This window comes from Nelumbo nucifera, chromosome 2 (assembly GCF_055504915.1).
Source record: "Nelumbo nucifera cultivar China Antique chromosome 2, China Antique-T2T, whole genome shotgun sequence".
NCBI lineage: Eukaryota > Viridiplantae > Streptophyta > Magnoliopsida > Proteales > Nelumbonaceae > Nelumbo > Nelumbo nucifera.
Window position 1 is genome coordinate 30,558,299 of NC_142650.1, and position 18,227 is coordinate 30,576,525.

The 18,227-nt window shown below is 38.0% G+C and overlaps 4 non-coding genes and 1 pseudogene across 4 annotated transcripts; 4 read left to right on the forward strand and 1 right to left on the reverse strand.

Annotated features, from left to right (window-relative positions):
- The first annotated feature begins 1,713 nt into the window (after positions 1-1,713).
- Positions 1,714-1,908, forward strand: LOC148802058 (U2 spliceosomal RNA). The gene has a single exon (XR_016083210.1). It is a non-coding gene; the product is annotated as a U2 spliceosomal RNA (small nuclear RNA).
- Positions 1,909-5,611: 3,703 nt separating this feature from the next.
- On the forward strand, positions 5,612-5,729 carry LOC148802059 (U5 spliceosomal RNA). The gene has a single exon (XR_016083196.1). It is a non-coding gene; the product is annotated as a U5 spliceosomal RNA (small nuclear RNA).
- A 2,471-nt stretch (positions 5,730-8,200) lies between these two features.
- On the forward strand, positions 8,201-8,361 carry LOC148802060 (U1 spliceosomal RNA). The gene has a single exon (XR_016083234.1). It is a non-coding gene; the product is annotated as a U1 spliceosomal RNA (small nuclear RNA).
- Positions 8,362-12,144: 3,783 nt separating this feature from the next.
- LOC148802061 (signal recognition particle RNA) lies at positions 12,145-12,453 on the reverse strand. The gene has a single exon (XR_016083350.1).
- Positions 12,454-15,293: 2,840 nt separating this feature from the next.
- Positions 15,294-15,469, forward strand: LOC148802062 (U2 spliceosomal RNA; annotated as a pseudogene).
- The last annotated feature ends 2,758 nt before the right edge of the window (positions 15,470-18,227 follow it).

Here is an 18,227-nt window from a genome sequence, read left to right on the forward strand (position 1 = left end):
ACTTTTAACATGTTAACAAAATAGGTGGATTGCAATTCAAAAAAAAAAAAAAAAAAGTAAATTCTTGAATCTTTTCGTGAATCAGATATTATGTAACCAGAGTGCCTTAAAATCTCTCTTAATTGACCTTTTTCCTTTTGTTTAGATTCATTGAAAAACTTGTGTATGAAACAATTAAAGAGGTAGATTAGGGTAATTAAATATTTAAACTACCCTTGTGGTTTAGCAAATAGACAAGAACTTACCCTTCTATTTGTATAATCACTTAAAAGTACCCCTATAGTTTTTGATAATGGACAACCATTAAAAATCGGTAACAAAAAGATTGAAAAGACTACTTTACCCTTAATTTTTCTTCAAATTTTAAAAAATGTAACATTATTGGGAAAATTAACCAAATGCCTTTTAGAGGAAACACACCAACTTTAGAACGTTTTTTTTTTTTGAGATGTCAATTCATGAAAACCGATAATTAGGCATAGAATCTATACATGAAAAGGTAGTTCTCAATAAAGTTATTCATTAGATTTAGGAATTGGGAGTGCAAGTATGGCAATTAACTCCTTGCTGACTGGCATATCATCTCTTTTTCACTCTACTAGATTTGTAATTATCTCCATGCTAACCATGGCACCATAAGCTAGCTACAAAGCATAATTTTGGTGGGAAAACCGAGGTATATCTAGAATTGCTAGTATTTTCATGATAATAAGAGTGGTACGTGGACTATTTGGAGCTTAGGACATAGGGAACTAACTAGTGGATCTACAAAGGTCGAGCTTTCTTTATCTCTTTTGAAGCCTTAGATTCTTATTCTCTTTTGGCTTTGACATGGATTTGACATGGATTTCCATTCAGATCTACCCCATTCTGCTAGAGATAGAGCTTGAAGTTTCTAGCCTGGTCTCCACCCAGATCTGCCCTACCAACTTTAGATCTGAAGTTTCAAAACCAAATTTGCCCAGATCTACTACTTCTAGTTTAGATCCGCCCAAATCTGAAGTCACCACAAATTCCTGTGTTTCTCAAGACTCTTCTCACATGAAACACAAATTTTCTGTTTCTCACCTGAAATCAATCGGCAACAGTAGAAAGAGAAGAAAAAAATATAATTCTTTTGGGGTTCTTTCATCGGTAAATTAGGTTTTGTTTTGAAAAGTTAAAAGAACAATGAAGGAAAAAATTGAGCACAAATGGATAGTTTTGGAATTGTAACAGTATGCTAACGGTAGGGGAGGATTTTGTCTATTGTTAGAAAATTTAAGGGTCTTTGAGTCATTTTTCAAATAGTAGCAGGGTAAATTTTTGTACGTTTGACAAACCATAAGGGTACTTGAAGTATTTAACCTTATGTCTCAATTTGGAAGGAATACAAATACAAATATGTACAGTGCAAATCTGTGTATTTTGTATTATTTATACAAATTGTAACAGTATGTATTTATACTCTTTCTAAACTAAACCAAACAAAATGTGGTACACAGAAAAGCCCAGCCAACAACCAGTTGTAACTGAATTTGGAAAACCTTAGTTTTATTGAAATATTTTTCAGAAAGAAACTTTTCCTTTTATCTTTTTTCCGCATAACTATCAAATGCTTTTTTTTTGGTAAACCCACAAAAATGGACTTGGTTGAGTCCCACATTGATAATGTAGAAGAGCAATAGAAAAATGATTCAGTTATAAAATGAAAGTGAAGAGATTGGACAAATCATACCTTTCTCGGCCTTTTGGCTAAGATCAAGTGTAGTATCTGTTCTTATCAGTTTAATATCTGATACGTAGGCCATCGGCCCACATGATATTAAATTAATTTCTTTTGGGGAAGGCCCACCACAGTAGCTTGCTACTGGGGCTTTCATGCGTTGCCCATGCGTTGCACTATTGCACGGGCCTGGCGCACCCCTACCAAACCCATTTCAATATTTTAAGTTGTGATCCAAAAGTACATTTGGTTTCCACCTATAAAATAGTTTTAACAAGTAATTCAGTTCTTTATTTATTTTGCATTAATACAAATTCATAAACTCATGATTAAGTTAATTAGGTTAAGGAAAATAAACTCATGATTACTGATAAGTTTTTTTCCTCTTTGAATAAGAGCAATAGCAAAATATGTGTCATTTTGAAACATTACATAAATTGTAGGATAAAATACTTAAACTACCCCTTGGTTTTACAAAATTGACTACCTGTGTCCCCACCATTTGCAAATTTCAATGGTTAATTTTAGTTTGCACACTTTGTTTGCATGCGACATCACATGATCATTACAATATTTTCAAAATACTAATGCGGTGAAGCTCTATTTGAATCGTCCATTGTCTCCCATGGAATTCTTAGACCATCCTTATCTCCAAGCAGAATATATGTTAGCAGGATTTCAGCTTAGAATCTTGATTGCCTTTTCTAAACAAACTCCAAAGTAAAAATAGAAGGAAAATAATGTTAACCGAGTACATAATTACAATAAGGCTATATTTGATTTGAAGGAAAAAGTAGGAAAAAGAAAACCTTTACAAATCTTGTATAGCTTTTCCTCCATTTCGCTTTCTTTTCCTACTTTTTCCTTCAAACCAAATATAGCGTAAATGAATACAGGGAGTTGAGTCTACGTTTGAATATGGGCACTAAAACAAACACCTCAAAAGAATCAAAATAACAAATAATAGATTAGAAGAAACCCATAAAGGTTAAAAAGCAATTTCTCATTAAATATACAAGAATAAATTAGAATGTTACATTCCATGAATTTAGAGTTCCATCAATGTAGGAAAGCCCAATGGGAAAAAGTAGAATGTCACAACAAGAATCCACCAACGAACATACTCATTGGTGCAAGAGACCTAAAAAGCCACTAATTTCAAGTGAACTACCTCAAGAATTCACAGAGGTATCATTAGAGGAGTGATCCAAGTCCATTGCTGATCTTCCTCCTCTCTTCACCTTCTTTCTTTCTTACTTTCCCCTCCTCTCTCTCCTCTTCCCACTCCATTTGACAAAACCAGTATAAACTGAGGAGGTTCACCACCTTACTACTAACTCGCATTGAATTCTTACTAGGCTTGATCAGTTTAGAAATGAAGTGAACTAGTTATGAGCTTGGAAGTTTAGTATATGACAAATAAAAGGCCCGTTTGGCAAGTCTTTTTGAGAAGATCTTCTCGTAGTTCTGACAATCAATAGACACACTGAGCTTTTGACATAAGATCTGGGCAGCTTGAAGACCGTTTGGCAGACGCGCATCTTTCCATGCGTCATTTCGGGTCTTTCTGCATGAGATTAAAATGTGAAAGACGCGGGAAGATTCATTTGGAGCTTTCCGAAATTAGCCCAAAATGAGTTTCGCACGTCTTTTCAACAACGCATCTTTTGATGGCTAAATCTTCCGCGTGCTAAACGAGAATAGACCGATTTTCGGTCTTCCTGACTTGTAAACAGCCGAAAGACTGTCCAAAAAAACGTGTGAAACGGCACCGAAAACTACTTCTGTATTTTTCAAATAACTATTTTAGCATTGGAATTTCTAATGAGAGAGAAAGCAGGGGTGGTGGTCTTAGGAGGATAACATGTACAAAGTGATTGATAGAATCAGGCAAAATGGGCCATCATCATGACCCCTGTTATGGGGCATGTCTGTTGGCCTGTCCAAATTGATTTTGGACCGGATGGGGTCCAATCCAAAACCGGTCCATTGACACTCTTAATCACCACTGTCTTCTTGTGTCACCAGAACCTATGGATGTGGCTTCACGAATTGAAATTGTTTTCTTGCAAAGATATCCAGTTAGAATGATGGGAAAACCGGTTATCTTTCTGTCCTATCTGGTGTGCACTTTTGGGTGCTTCGAGCTCGAGCTCAATCGAGTTTTGAGTTTCATACTCAAACTTGACTCAACTCAATACTCGTGAACTACTCAAACTTAACTCGATCGGCTCGAGCTAATTATCAATAAGTTCCTATCAAAATTATAAAAAATCATATTTAAAATATTATAAATAAAAATATATATTTATTTATAGTATAAATAAAAATATATTAAAAAAATAATATTTTATTAGAAACTTGATTAGGCTCATGCGCTATTCAAGCCGGTTATTATGAAGCCCGAGCTCAGTTTGACTAACTACTTGACTCAACTTAATAATCTTCGAATTGAGTTTGAGTATTTAGCAAGCCAAGCCCGAATAGCTCGTAAGTTGGCTCGACCCACTTACACCCCTATTTATAGGCTCTGGATCATTTGCACTATATATTTAGATATCTGAGAGCATTGAACATGGTCTATTCCAGCACTTGCTCTCTAAAAAAAAGGTCAATGCCCATGTCACCTTTCAATCTAGGTTTCAAGCATTTAAGTCTCAAGGTGAGAGAGAGGGTATGTGAGATCCTTTTGTGATTTGTCAATGTTTCAATTTTCAAATTAGCTTACTCCTAGATTGAATAGATGAACTCAATACTCCTGATTAAACAGAACCACTTTACAAGTTTCTTAAACAAACCCTTAGTTTGGGAAGATGTCTTGGGTGGTAATTTACTTCCAATGGTTGTTCTTGTTTATCTATGTCACTCAAAGGTCTCATTTGCAAGCATAAACTCTTTCAAGGTTTGTGTCTTTGAGACCAATCTAGATAGAGTTTTTCATTTTCTTTCTTTTCAATTTTCTTTGAAGACTGTTTTTCTTTGTTTGGGACGAAATGACATGGAGGCTGAGGAGTGCTATCTGGGTTTTTCTTTGTTTGGGACGAAATGACATGGTTATGATGAAGAAAGGGAGGATGTCTCGAAATATGTTTTGAAAACTGAAGAATAATGAAGGATAAATAGACATTTTAATCTTTTCATCCATATTTAATGGTGATGTCCTATTGTGAAAAAAACTAGAGAGTAGTTTAATCATTTTACGAAGAAGAAAGGAACAGTTAGTCAATTTCACAAAATGTAGGAATATTTTAAGTGTTTTACGTTTTCCGAGAATTATAATACTACTCATATATATGAAAACTTTGGGGCGTTTGAAAACATGGTTGGTTTTGTTTTGTTTTTATTTAAATCCCCCGATTCATGGAGGCAAAAATAAGGATATAGTTGCAGGTTTATGCGATTCTTTTTGGCTATAACCAGCAAATAGACCTTACCAACCAGCCGTTTGGCACCTTGCAGCCAAGATCCTTATTGGATTAGAAACCCTTTCTTCATATAATATGCAAAGTTCAAAAGATCTTTTGGACATTTTATCCAAAGCAAAGAATGGAAATGGACAGATTTCATAGAATTTTGTAAGAGTTTGAGTAAGTTGGACCCCAACTGAGGTCCAAATAAGGAGCTTAGACTGGGCTTGGTGTATTGGACTAAGACGGGTCCGGGCTCATCTGGATCAAAAATCGTGACTATGATTGGGCTGACCTAGGCGGTCCAGAAGACATCATGAATTGAACGGATTAGATGGAATTAGCTTTGTGGAAGAGTTGCGTTTGTCTTAAGAGACAGTAACCAGGAACAGCAGTAAACAATTGCCAATCACTAATATCCCACATTGGATACGAGAAGAGGATTTATAACACACCACCTACTATAAAAGATGGTCATAGCAACAGGCTAAACTCACGCAGCCGCGCAGTGAGCACAGAGCGAACTATTCTTTCGCCTTTTACTAAAGAATACCGTGTGTTCGCTGCATTCAACGGCATACGCCAATTTTTTGAGGGCTCTTCTCTTTTCTGAGAAAGCCCTTACGAATCTACCTTCTCAAGTTTTTCTGTAAGTTCAGTGGATGACTGAAGACTCTGAAGTTGTATCCTCATCTGTCTTTTTTTGTTTTTTAATTCTGATCTGTCTTCTTAACTTCATTTTTCAGTGGATGACTTAAGCTATATCATTCCGATCTGTCTTCATACTTAGAATAAGCTATAGGCCTCATTTTTTGGGGAAACAATGAGATTTAAGTGTTCTTCGGTATAAAAAAAAAAGGGAAATTGTTGACTTCTCAGCATCTCTTAAATTCACCAAAAACTTTTCAGAAGGTTCAGGAAACCACATACTTTTTTTTACTAAACTGCAATGGCATGTCAGCTTAAGTTTTATTCAGTACACTATTAGATATGGAGCATCAAGATGAGTTTGATGTGAATCAGAAAAGTATTCTATTTTTTTTTTTTTATTTGAAGCTCCCTTTTTACTTGAATATGTAAAATCTGTAGAAAATTTTTTAGACCGAAGTATTCGAGATATACTTTTGTTTTTCTTTTTTTTAATGAAAATTTTATTTTACGTTTACAACAAAACAAAGGGTAAAATACTTAATCTACCAACATTTGTTAGTTTATTTAATGTCAACTTACTGATGTGGGCCCTGTACATTTTGAAAAGTTAGGAGAGTTTAATGAGCTTTCTAATCATGAATAATATTTTCACAGCTTGTTCATAAGTTTTTGGCTTTAATTTTCTAAGGATCATGCTCAAAGGAGTTGCTTACTGATTTCAGAATCTAATAGGGGACGAGTGAAAGTAGAGTTCATAGTTATATTAGCAGTAAGTTCCTTCTTGGTTTTTAATGGGTTTTACTAAGAACTGAAGGAAAAACTTGAACACATTTCATCAATTAAACATTGCAAGTGCCCAATTTGTTGGTTATACATCTTGGATGAACCACCCTGCAAATTATTTATGCTTCTTATAAGTACTAATTTCTAGTTTTAGCAATCAGAACTGATTGAAACTGCGGCGAGTAGGCAACACCATCTAATTCAGGTTGTTTTGGTTATAGATTATCTGGCTTGACATTTTTGCATAATTCCAAACATAAACCAACACAGATGATTAAATCTTAATGGTTGGCTAGGTGGGTTTTTCTTCTAAATTACCAAATCATGAATTGCATTTCTTGAGTATGCCAGGAGAGTTGAAATTGGGAAGTCACAGAACTGACCGAAAGCTAGTCATTACACATGAAACAGTCCCATATTTGCATGTAAGAGAACTCTACTCGCCACTGACTCTAATGAGATGTTAGTGGCATATATCAAATTTTTTAAGGGTGCTTGCCCTGCAAATGTTTTTGTAGGCTGAATAATGATGGAGATAAAGGAATCATTTCCTGATTACTGTTTTGTTTTTATCTTTTTGGGATGGCAAAGCATTTTCCTACCAACTCTCAGTCTCTCTTTGGAACCTCTGAATCTGGCCTAAAACAGTTGCAGCTGCTAGATTTCAAGATACTGGAACATAAGGAGAGAAATGAAGCTGAAAATCTGTTTATTTCAAAGAGAAACTGAAGAGTTGGCAAAGAAAAGCATCTGCAAAGACAGACATTCACTCCAGGTGAGATGCTAGATGTTCAAGATATTCTGATGATGTAGGCTTGCATACAGGTAATAAAGTAATTCCGCAAAGGATGTCAACTTTGAAGCTTTTGGAAGGCAATATACACAATACTAGGGGTGCAAATCAGGTTGCCCCGAGTTAACAGCTTACACTGTTTAGCATGGTTTTTAAAAACGAACCGGTGACCGAACCGGTCAGGGGTCCGGTTACTGGTTCGAACGGTCCAACCGTTCGATCCAAACGGCCGGCCCGTTCTGACAAAAAATTAAAAAATTGGAAAACGGTCAAAACCACTCAAAGGGTTAACCGGCCGGTTCAGCGGTTTGCTGACCAAAATCAACAGTTTTGGGGGAAAAAACGGTTTTGGAGGAAAACGGAACCGGTCAGGTGACCGGTTCCCGGTTTTTCTGGTCCGGTCCGGTTTTAAAAACAGTGTTGTTTAGGGCTCGGGCTTTGGGTTTGGGCCCATTGAAATATTGACAAAATTCCAACCCTAACCCTGAAAACACCCCTACACAATACACCTTGCTCTAAAATGTTGGATGCTGATGTATGGCGATAGTAGAAGTCCCATATTAAGGAGTGAGTGAGTGACTCAGGGGTCTCATAAGTTTGTATGGGTGTTGATTCTTTATGCATCAAAGCAATTAAAAAGAGAGTTTAATGGACGGTCAAGGAAAATTTTTAATCAAAGTAAAAGAAAAAGAAAAACCTATATACATATTCAACCAATCAACAAACTCTCATGTAGAAAGGCAGCAGCAGAGGAAGATCTAAGGTAAGGTTTTCATGTACTTCTAGTCCCACATCGTTAAGATAGAAAAGAAGCAAGTGAGAGAGGGAGGTATAAGGAGAGACAAAGGAGAAGAGATAAACATACTTACCTGGACGGGGTCGATGGGTGATCAAGAAGGCTCATGGCCTAAGTTGGCGACCTCCATTGCACAGAGGAGGGGTGCCCGCCTAACATCTCCCCAAGTGGGAGAGTGTACGTCATAATTTGTGGTAGTGGGGGTACGCGTTCGCGCGGCCCCTACCCAATCCTAAAATCTCTAAATATTTTATCCTTTTTGTTTTCTGGCACATTATGTTGATGCATTGAATGAATTATTTCGAACCTATCTAATCCAATGAATATGGATCATCTTCTCTTCTGCTTTGTTATTCTTCTCTATAAATCAGATGTCTCTTTTTTTGACCAAGCAAGGACTATTGCCTTAAAACCACTTGGGCTTTTTGAGTAATCTTCGCTTCTGTTTAACTCTCTGGTCAGATTGAATATTTATTCGCTGCGGGTTTCTCCCCTGTACTTGTTTGCTCTTTAATGAAAATTCTGTTTTCCTTTTGGTTGAAAATTCTGTTTTCTTTTTGGTTGAAAATTCATGTTTACAGAAAAATGGATTTTAGAATTCAGAGAAAGCTTTTTGTTCCAAAATTCATCACAGGTTAGAGTGTCTTAATTTTCAATCTTTTGATGGTTAGGATGCGACTTTTTCAATTTTCTTGATTATACCAGGCCTCTTGGCTTTGTGCAGTGTTTATGTTAAAGGAATTTGGTGGCACTTTCTTTACTAACGGGTGCTGTGATTTGGACAGCACCCTTTTGGATTTTCATGAATTCATGTATGTGCAAACTGAAAAGCAGGTAGGATTACTTCATTGCTGTAATACTGCAACAGGGACACAAGGTTTTGTTGCAAATCAAGGAAGCTATCAGTAATAAAGTCTTATTTGTTTGCAGAAAGGACACAACAGACCATTGAGTCTCGGATGACTTCTACAAGCTCCATACCCACCTAAAGATATATTATGGAAAAAATAAATTAACCTATTGAAAGGAAAGAACGTTACTGGAAAAGATCTTGTTGGAACAGAGCTCTTGGTATAAAGGTGTGTCAATGACTAGGCTATCAGGGAATAACCAGAGATAAAAGGAAACCATGGACTCCTAAATGCTCATTACCTTGCCTTTCAAGTGTGACGTTTTGGCCCGCAATTGCAAGGTAGGTAAAACATGATTTAAAGCTTTGGAATTTTTACAGAATGAATCGGGTAAGGATGCATATGGTTATAGTAAGAATCCTGGTTTTATGAATGTTCGATGAAAACACAAACAGCAATTGTTATGCATGTCTGAACCAATACGGGGAGAATCTTTGGCATACCTTCAGAAATTTGTGAAGCACAAATTTCCAATTTTATATTCTGTGCTCTGTGACTATGTAAAAATTCTTCCTTGAACTAAGAAGACCAATTTCTCATACCTGCTTTGTCAAGGGATTATCCTGAATAAAGGGCAAGAGCTTTTGGGATCAAATTTTCCCCATTAATGGGGAGAGCAAGAGAAATGGGTTGGTCATTTTCAGTCCCAAACCAACTTGCCATGTGGAAGATTCCTTCATCATTCAGTTTTCTTCCTTAACTAAGAAGACCAATTTATCATACCTGCTCTGAGCAAAAAGAAGGCTGGATTTGTCTTGTATGCACAAAACCAGATGATTTGCAAAAGTCGAAGACTGTTAAGCTCGACGTACTGGGCCTGGGCCCATCCCAACAGATATAAAATTTTGGGTTGGGCCCATCTAAATTGCACCTCCCACGTGGAGCCTTTCAACCAAAGTTGAGCTCAACTCAAGTGCCTATCAATCAAGGTTTGACTATAATGCTAGAAAAACTTACAACTGACTGGTATCATAAAAGTGGTGATCCATCAGGTGGTTTTCATAAAAATTTACAGGGTTTTGATTGGTCAATGCTCTTCCAGTGTCATACCTTTCCGGCGGTTCAACTCCCAGCAAATGCATTTGCCTCAACCCAACGGTTAGAAATTGCAGCTTCATGGCTTGGTGGTGCTATAACCATCGGAGATGAGTTCATGAAAACACCTGCCAACTCCTTCATTAGCCCATGCATTATCTCACCATGGGTACTTGGCATACAACCAAAAAGAATAGAGCAAACAAATGCACAGCAACAACAACAAAAATCAGAGTATAACGTACAAGAACTTTGCAGCAAGGAAAATATACATCTGCCATTGACAATTTCTTAAATGGGTTATGCAATGGATCCAATGAAAGTTAGTGAAAGAAATCAATCTACCTTCATTATCATGATTTGTGATGAGACCTAACACAAAACTGGTTATAATATATACCACTGCAAACCTGTAAAATCTTTGAGGAAAACAGAATTCCCACTGGACCATATGGAAATGGCATTATACTATACATACCATCATGGAGGTTTCCTCTGAATTAATCATACATCAAATGAAACCATTGTATTTGACAGTAAGTGTTAAAAACTAGACTTATTTAAGATTTAGTTCAAGAATCAAGATGAAGCTCATTCCTCAGTGCCCCTATAAATCCAAGGCCCGATGCAGAGGATCACCTACTTTAGAAATACTGGAGAACTAAAGAGCCCACTAAGCTATTGACAGTAATCTTTGCCAGCTACTCTGCCTCTGCATCGCCTTGAATAGGGGAATTGAGTACAAACTTCATTGACAACACCAGAACAGAACCTCAACCACCCTCTTCAGAAGGGAAAGAACTCAGATATATGCCTTTCTTCTTAGGTGCTCCCATCAAAATTCATGTGCCCTGAGCTCATCTGACCTCAAAATCTACATGGTCAAGGGATATGGCAGAACTATTGCTATAATTCTTTCATTACATGCAAATAAACTCCATGGTAAGGCCATTATCTAATGTTGATTCCTGCTATCTGGGGTCTTGGCAGAGTTGGACCGGATATGGCACTAACCTTTGGCATTTTTTTTTGAACAAGTGACTGCTCTCAGAATCGAACCAGCACCTGAATGGCTTAAATCATGGATAGAAGTAGAACCAATTGACAAAGTCTTAGACCTCTGAATGGCCTAAACCTTAAAAGTGAGAAGACCAATGGCGGGTTAAGGAAAAAATAAAAAGAAAAAGAAAAATAAGGACAACTGTCAATTATTTATAAGAAACGCATACAACATTGAAGCAAACAATTGGATCATTGCCACAACAAATATGCCACATGGGCTTTGAGGAACCAGCTGATGGTGATGTAGCCCTGGTGAAACAACTGCAATTACGCATACTTGTCTCCAGATTCCCTTAATTAGCTAGCTGTTAAAATAGAATTTCAGCAAATAATTGTAGCCAGTGCCTAATGGCAATAGTGCATTTCTTTTCTAATAAACCAGTGAATAGTATTCGTTTATCTGTGTTGGCACTTCCTAACATACCAAGGCTATTTGTTCAACAGGATACTTGCATTTAGTAGAATTTCAAGTGCTTACAATAGATCTGATGGCAGTATCAGCTCTCAACGAAGATGAGTTTTAAGATAAATTAATGGGAGCTTTGGAAAAGAAGTTGTTTGGCTGTGATTATAAGTTTTGCATAGAAAAATTAAAGAAAGGGACTCTGATGCATGAACCTTACTAATTCCGCAATTTAAAGTCTCAAATGATTCATGAGCCTTTAAAATCCAGTCTAAAAATATAGTCAATTTAACCTTAGAAACAACAGTCTTAATTCTTAATCTCACTCTGATTTTGCTAGTTTCATGTTTAGAGTAACAGCATTTGAATCTACTGTACTGCCCATCTACATCAAATAGTTTGAGGGACTCTTACGAAGTATGAAGATCAGTTGAAAGACCTAACGAATTATATAGAACTTGCATCAAGAGATTTTATATTAAAGGAATCATGGGATTATTCCAAATTCCCAGAAGCCGGTGTGTCAATGGAGCTTTCTGCAGACACAGAAGATATGCAAAGTAAAAAAGTTTGAAAAACCTGGACGGAGTTAGGGAAAAAAAGTGATCGTCCGATTGGGCTCGACCCCTAGGACAATGAGTGGATCATCGGAGCACCGGCTCGTTATCCTTCCACCGACGGGAGCGGGAGGTTGTCGCTGCTCTGTGAAACCAGCCTGACGCGGTGCCCTCCGCTCTAAGAACCAAGAAACCGCAGAGCCTACGCTCAAGTCGCATGGCTCAACTCCCTACTTGGAACGGGCGTGCCAGCAAACAACTCCGGCTGATCCTGCCTGTCGAAGTTAGACCAACGTTCGCCCACTTTGATGCCCCCGCTCGGGTTACAAACTCGCACTACTGAGCTCGGCGATAATTCTGGTTCCTAAGCATAGATAAGGAACTTCGATCCTTTGTATTTGCTCGATGTGGGACTTTTGGCAAAGTTGTGTTATCCTTGCAAAAAGAGATTAGCTCTTATCAAGAAGACATCCAACTAGTGTGTGTTATCCAACCACTAAATTATGTGCCAAAATTCAACAATTAAGATTCAACGTTGATGAAGCCAAAAATGGTTCCATCAGTAGATGAAGCATAGAATCTGTTCACTCCCTCATGTTTGATGAGGTGGTTTAGATCGGGTTTAGCTTGTGATGTGAGTTGAGCTACAGTATCGAGCTATGAGGCCGAGTTCAGAGTCTGAGCTAAAAGTTGAGAAGGAAGAGTTAGAGTGTCTGGGTATATGTTTATCCAGGGGGACACTCCGATGCTTAAGTTAGTGAATGATCATTTGTTAGAGAGGATATAAAAGAGTGAGAGTTTATGTTACATACCTTTTGGAGTGGTCCTGAGGTCTTTTTATAGCTACCCGAAGTTCAGGTACTGTCTGATAATGTCTCTAAGTCTTGTACGAAGTTGTTTCCTAAATCCTGGGGTGTATTGGTCAGTTGTTTGCTAGATTTATGTGACGGTTACAGGTCGCCTACTGGTCTGGGGGCGGTCAACTCGATGAACCATTCTTTGTGCTACAGTTATAACGCTTACATGAGTGTTGTTTGCAGGGCTGTTTCGAGCGAGCTAAGGGCTGACGGGGGATCGAGCTCGCCCTAGCTCGGCCACGTATCTGATGCTGACTGCCACGTGTTACTCCAATAAACTGTCCTGCTGTACTAGATGTTGTAGGTCAAGCTCGCTCTAATTCAACTTCGTACCTGATATTGACTGTTGCATATTGAGTCGAAGAGATGTCTTGCTGAATGGAACGCTGCATCATTGACAACGTCCACATATCCATCATCTAGTGAGTTGATCAAAATGCCCCTCATCAAACCTCATCTATCTGCTCAAATGATATCTCGTGTTTGATTAAAAAAAGTTCATAATATCAGTATTGCGTATTGTGTATTGAATCTGTGAGCTTGGATATTGGCATATTGCACATGCATCAGAGGGTGAATCCAACATTTTCCTCTTTGACTTAATGAGAGGCCATAATTGCAGGCATTTCGACCTCGATCACGTCCTCTAGTAATGACAAAGTGATGCTCGGCCACGTGGTCGTTGCCTTAATGGGCCCTAGCCTTAATAATACCCAACATGCAGAGGTAGCAGAAAGCCCATTACGCACTCTTGTTTTTCCACTTGCTCCTACCCTCCTCTCACCTCGACACCTCGGCTGGCTTAATTGTCAGAATCCTCGCCCCCAGGACCACATCTCGGGGCCTCAGACATCTTTTTGCGCTGACAGGTGAAATCCTTGGCTAAAGCACCTTAGAAATTCCAAGAGATTGTTCTCTCCGTTAACTTCAGTGACATCAATTGATGTTGTGTATAGGAAACAACTAAAGTAAAATTTCCACTTGCAATTACTATGGCTGATCATCAAGACAATTCCTAGACGGGAAACCACACTCCCCTTCCTACACCCCCAAAATGACATTTTATGTAAGATCATTTCTAAGAGTTGATGCAACGAGTGGTCTTCCTTGTTGATCAGGTGCGAAATTTCCAACAACCAATGGGAGTCTGAAAGCTTAAAGAAAATTTGAGAGATGCCACGCAAAGCTTGGAGTGGAGCATAGCAAAGAGGGGACCAGGTAGTGGTTTGGTGAATATATCTGCGACATGGTCTTTGGTGGAGAGAGTGAGAGGTGACAAGGTCCTGACAATGTGCTTAGTGTGGGCGTGAAATACCAGGTTTGTCGAAAGGTAGGTAGCGCCAATATTATCACACCGAAGAACGGGGCGGAGGAGACAGGAACGTCAAGTTCCTGGAGTAGAGACTTGAGCCAAATGAGCTTAGAAGTGACTATGGCAACAGCTCTGTATTCCGCTTCGGTGCTTGATCTAGAAACGATGGGCTGCTTACGAGATGACCAGGATATCAAATTAAAAATGCAATAACCTTCTTGAGATTTGCGGTCATCGGGGCAGTCAACCCAGCCCACATCAGAGAAGGCATGGAGACGTAAAGAAGAGGAAGGTGTGAGACAGCCTGTAGTCAAGTGTGCTTTTGATATATACCGGAGAATTCTTTTGACAACAAGCCAGTGAGTTGTGGTGGGCCGGTGGAGGAACTGGCGTACTTTGCTAATAGCAAAGGGAAGATCGGGTCGAGTAATTAGCAAATACTGCAATGCACCCATGGTGCTGCGATAGAGAGAAACGTCTTCCATTGATGGGTCACCATCATGTTGAGAGGTAGTGGTGGAGGCAGCCAGAGCCCATAAAATGTACGAACAGCCTGAATGCCAAGGAAATAACTGAAATCACCAACATCATTGAGAGCGAAAGAGACTTGCATTGTATTGACAATGGCTAAGAGGAGATCAGAATTGGAACCCATTAAGAGAATGTCATCAACGTAGACTAGCAGGAAGATGACGTCTTGTTGTCGATGAAGAATAAACAAAGAAGAATCTGATTTGGATATTGTGAAGCCATAGTCAATTAAGAATGAACTTAACTTAGAGTTGTTTGAGCCCATACAGAGATTTCCGAAGGCGACATACAAAGTGAGGATGATGAGGATAAATGAATCCAAGAGACTGCGACATAAACTTCTTCATCAACAATCCCATGAAGAAAAATGCATTTTACACATCAAGCTAAAAGATGGGCCAGTTTTTCGAAATAGTAAGAGAAAGCACACAAATGGTGGTGGGCTTCACAACAGGACTGAATGTGTCCAAGTAGAGAGGGTTTAGAAAGCATTCCTTTCTCGGCCTTTTGTCTAAGATCAAGTGTATTATTTATCAGTTTAATGTCTGATACGTGGGCCATTGGCCCACATGATATTAAATTAATTTTTCTTGGGGAAGGCCCACCACAATAGCTTGCCACTGGGGCTTTCATTCGTCGCCCATGCGTTGCTTCTATGAAATTCAAATTCTAATTGATTGAAATGCAACTATGCATTAAGCTGCTGATACTACCAACATAGAAGGGTCTATATTACAGCTTTTGCTAGACACAGTGTAGGCTGAACTAATTATAATTAATCAGGAGGTTGCTTACAATTTTGATAGTTTCTTAATCAAAGAAAATTTTGTTTTTGGTAATTGATTCAGGAACATTATAGCTGTGTATACACAGGCTGTGAAGTGAAAGTGTGAAACCAATGATAACACCCACACTCCAGTCCAATCTCTTAATTGTTGGGCTTCATATAGGCGTGGGCATAAGGGGCCTTATACATTTTATGACTGGTATGGGGTATTATCATGTTGATCTGATCTCAATGGAGTCTGGCTTTCTGAGCGTGGTTAATTTATCATCTTATGATGAATGAAGCTGACCTGTAATGTTACTTTCTGTTGATCCAAAAAGTAGCTAGGTAGAATCAAGAATCAGGTTGCATTTGGATGAAGTTCACGATTTATGATTTGTGTTTTTAAAGCATAAAATCACACATTCCCAATTTGGAAGAGTATTAAAAAAGAACAAAATCAATGGATACAAAGCCCTTAGGAAATAAAAAGAAAATGTTGTGAAATCAGTTTCCAACAATATAAACGATTTGTTTAAAGAAGTCAATGCAGAAGAGATTAGAATAAATCCCCAGGCCCTGATGGCCTTACAGCATTTTGGAAAATTTTGAATAAGGGGAAATTCTTAAGGAAGTGACCCATACTTTGATAATTCTAATCCCCAAGCAGAAAAACCCTGAAAAGGTCACCCAATTCCATCTTATTAGCCTCTAACCATCTATAAGGTGGTAACTAAAATTATAGTCAACAGATTTAAGAAGCTTCCAGAACTAGTTTCTCCAAATCAAATGGCCTTTATCTCTGGCACAATTATTCAAGATAATATAATGCTTATGCATGAAGTGGTTCATTGCTTTAAGAAAAAACAAGGAAAAATGAATATTTAGGAGTTAAAGTTGACCTAGAAATGCTCTCTTTGTCAATGTCAAAATGAAGACATCACCCATATGTCCTTTAATTGTCCAAAAACCATAGATATATGGACCTATTTTCCAATAGCTATACCTATCCCTCACAATTTTAAATCTTGGATTCATGGTTTACAAAATCAACCCCAAAAACACATTATCCTTGTTGTGTCATACCCTGTGGATCATTTGGAAATCTAGGGATGCCATAATATTTGAAAAGAAAGAAATATCCATCAAATCCATGTGGTCAGATATCAATAATATATATTACTGACATGTATATTTTGCTGCTAACCCATCTGTTCAAAGTGGTATCAGGTTTTGGAAATGCATTACATGGGTCCCTCCTCCTCAACACAACCTTAGGCATAACTCAGGAATGGCGTGCTTAGTTGCTGGTCTTTTCAGAGATTTTAGGGGTCGATGGTGTGGACTGTGGAGGATACCTCAATAACATTGGCATTGCTTCAATTGAAATGGCAAAACTATGGGCTATTCATGAGGGGCTATGTCAAGCAATTCAAAAAGGCTTCCTTCCTCTCATCATCGAATCGGACTCCTTATCAACTCAGTTTGGAGGAGAAGCTCTGAGGCGCGTCTGAAGATACTGTTTTTAGAACGTTATTTGTCATCACTTAGTTTTATTGAGTTTGTTGTTGGGTTACAAGCAAATTCGTTCCCAGGATACAACAGAGCCTTGGGCGAGAATCTACAACCAGCAAAGTTGAAGAGTCTCCAAAGAAACCTTCTGTGACACTGTAGCAGACCGGACTGAGAGAGAGAGATAGAGTAAATTTCGATATTGTGTGTTTTGGAGTCTGATTCATGTTCCTTAAATAATTTGTGAAGAGGTATGAAGAAAATGTAGGTGCTGGTTTAGAGAAGGTTTAAAAAGTAGTTAATAGTTAGTGGCTGTTAACTTTGAATTGTGCCTCTTGATCACACCCGATCAAATCGTGATCGTTGATCTCATCAACGGTGATCAACGGTCAGCAACGCACCAAAACCAAAGCCACCCATCGCGAGCCACGCAGGTGCAAGCAAAGTGCGCCTCTAAAGCACCTCATTGCGTCGCACACATGCGTGCGCATTGCACGATATCGAATCCCTATATTCTCCTTTACTAATTCTAAGGAGTGTAAATCAGCTCCTATTGAAATACTGAAAACAAAACTTATAATTTTCCAATGTGGGACAAGTTCAAAACTGGGTTTTGTAAGAGAATAACTGATTTTTCAATCAAGTATGTAGGTGCAATTTCTCATGTAATTGACCAACCAAAACCCATTGGATTTAATCTCTTATGAGATTAAAATCCAACATCCACTGTTACTACTATTCAACAAGGAAAAATCACCCAATTGAGAATGGAAGTTCTCTTCAAAAACACTATGCAGCTTATTACCCAATGTCATGTTACCTTCTCTCATTGCTACAAAGAAGCAAATAGATGTGATGACAGTTTAGCCAATATGGCTTACGTTTTCGTGGAAAATACCTAAATAACCTCCTATAAATATTATAAATCTTTTGGTAGAAGACATGACTGAGTCTCCTCAGTGGAGAAGTTGTAAGTTTTTTGTTAGTGCTATATATCATTGTTTTGGATAAAAAAAAAAAAAAAAGAAGAATACAATAATGATTATTGAAGACGCATGATATGCAAAGCAAAGAAAATATGTAGAGTGTAAAATATGTATGTATGTATGTGTATATTTGTATTTATGATCTTTCTAAACCAAGCCT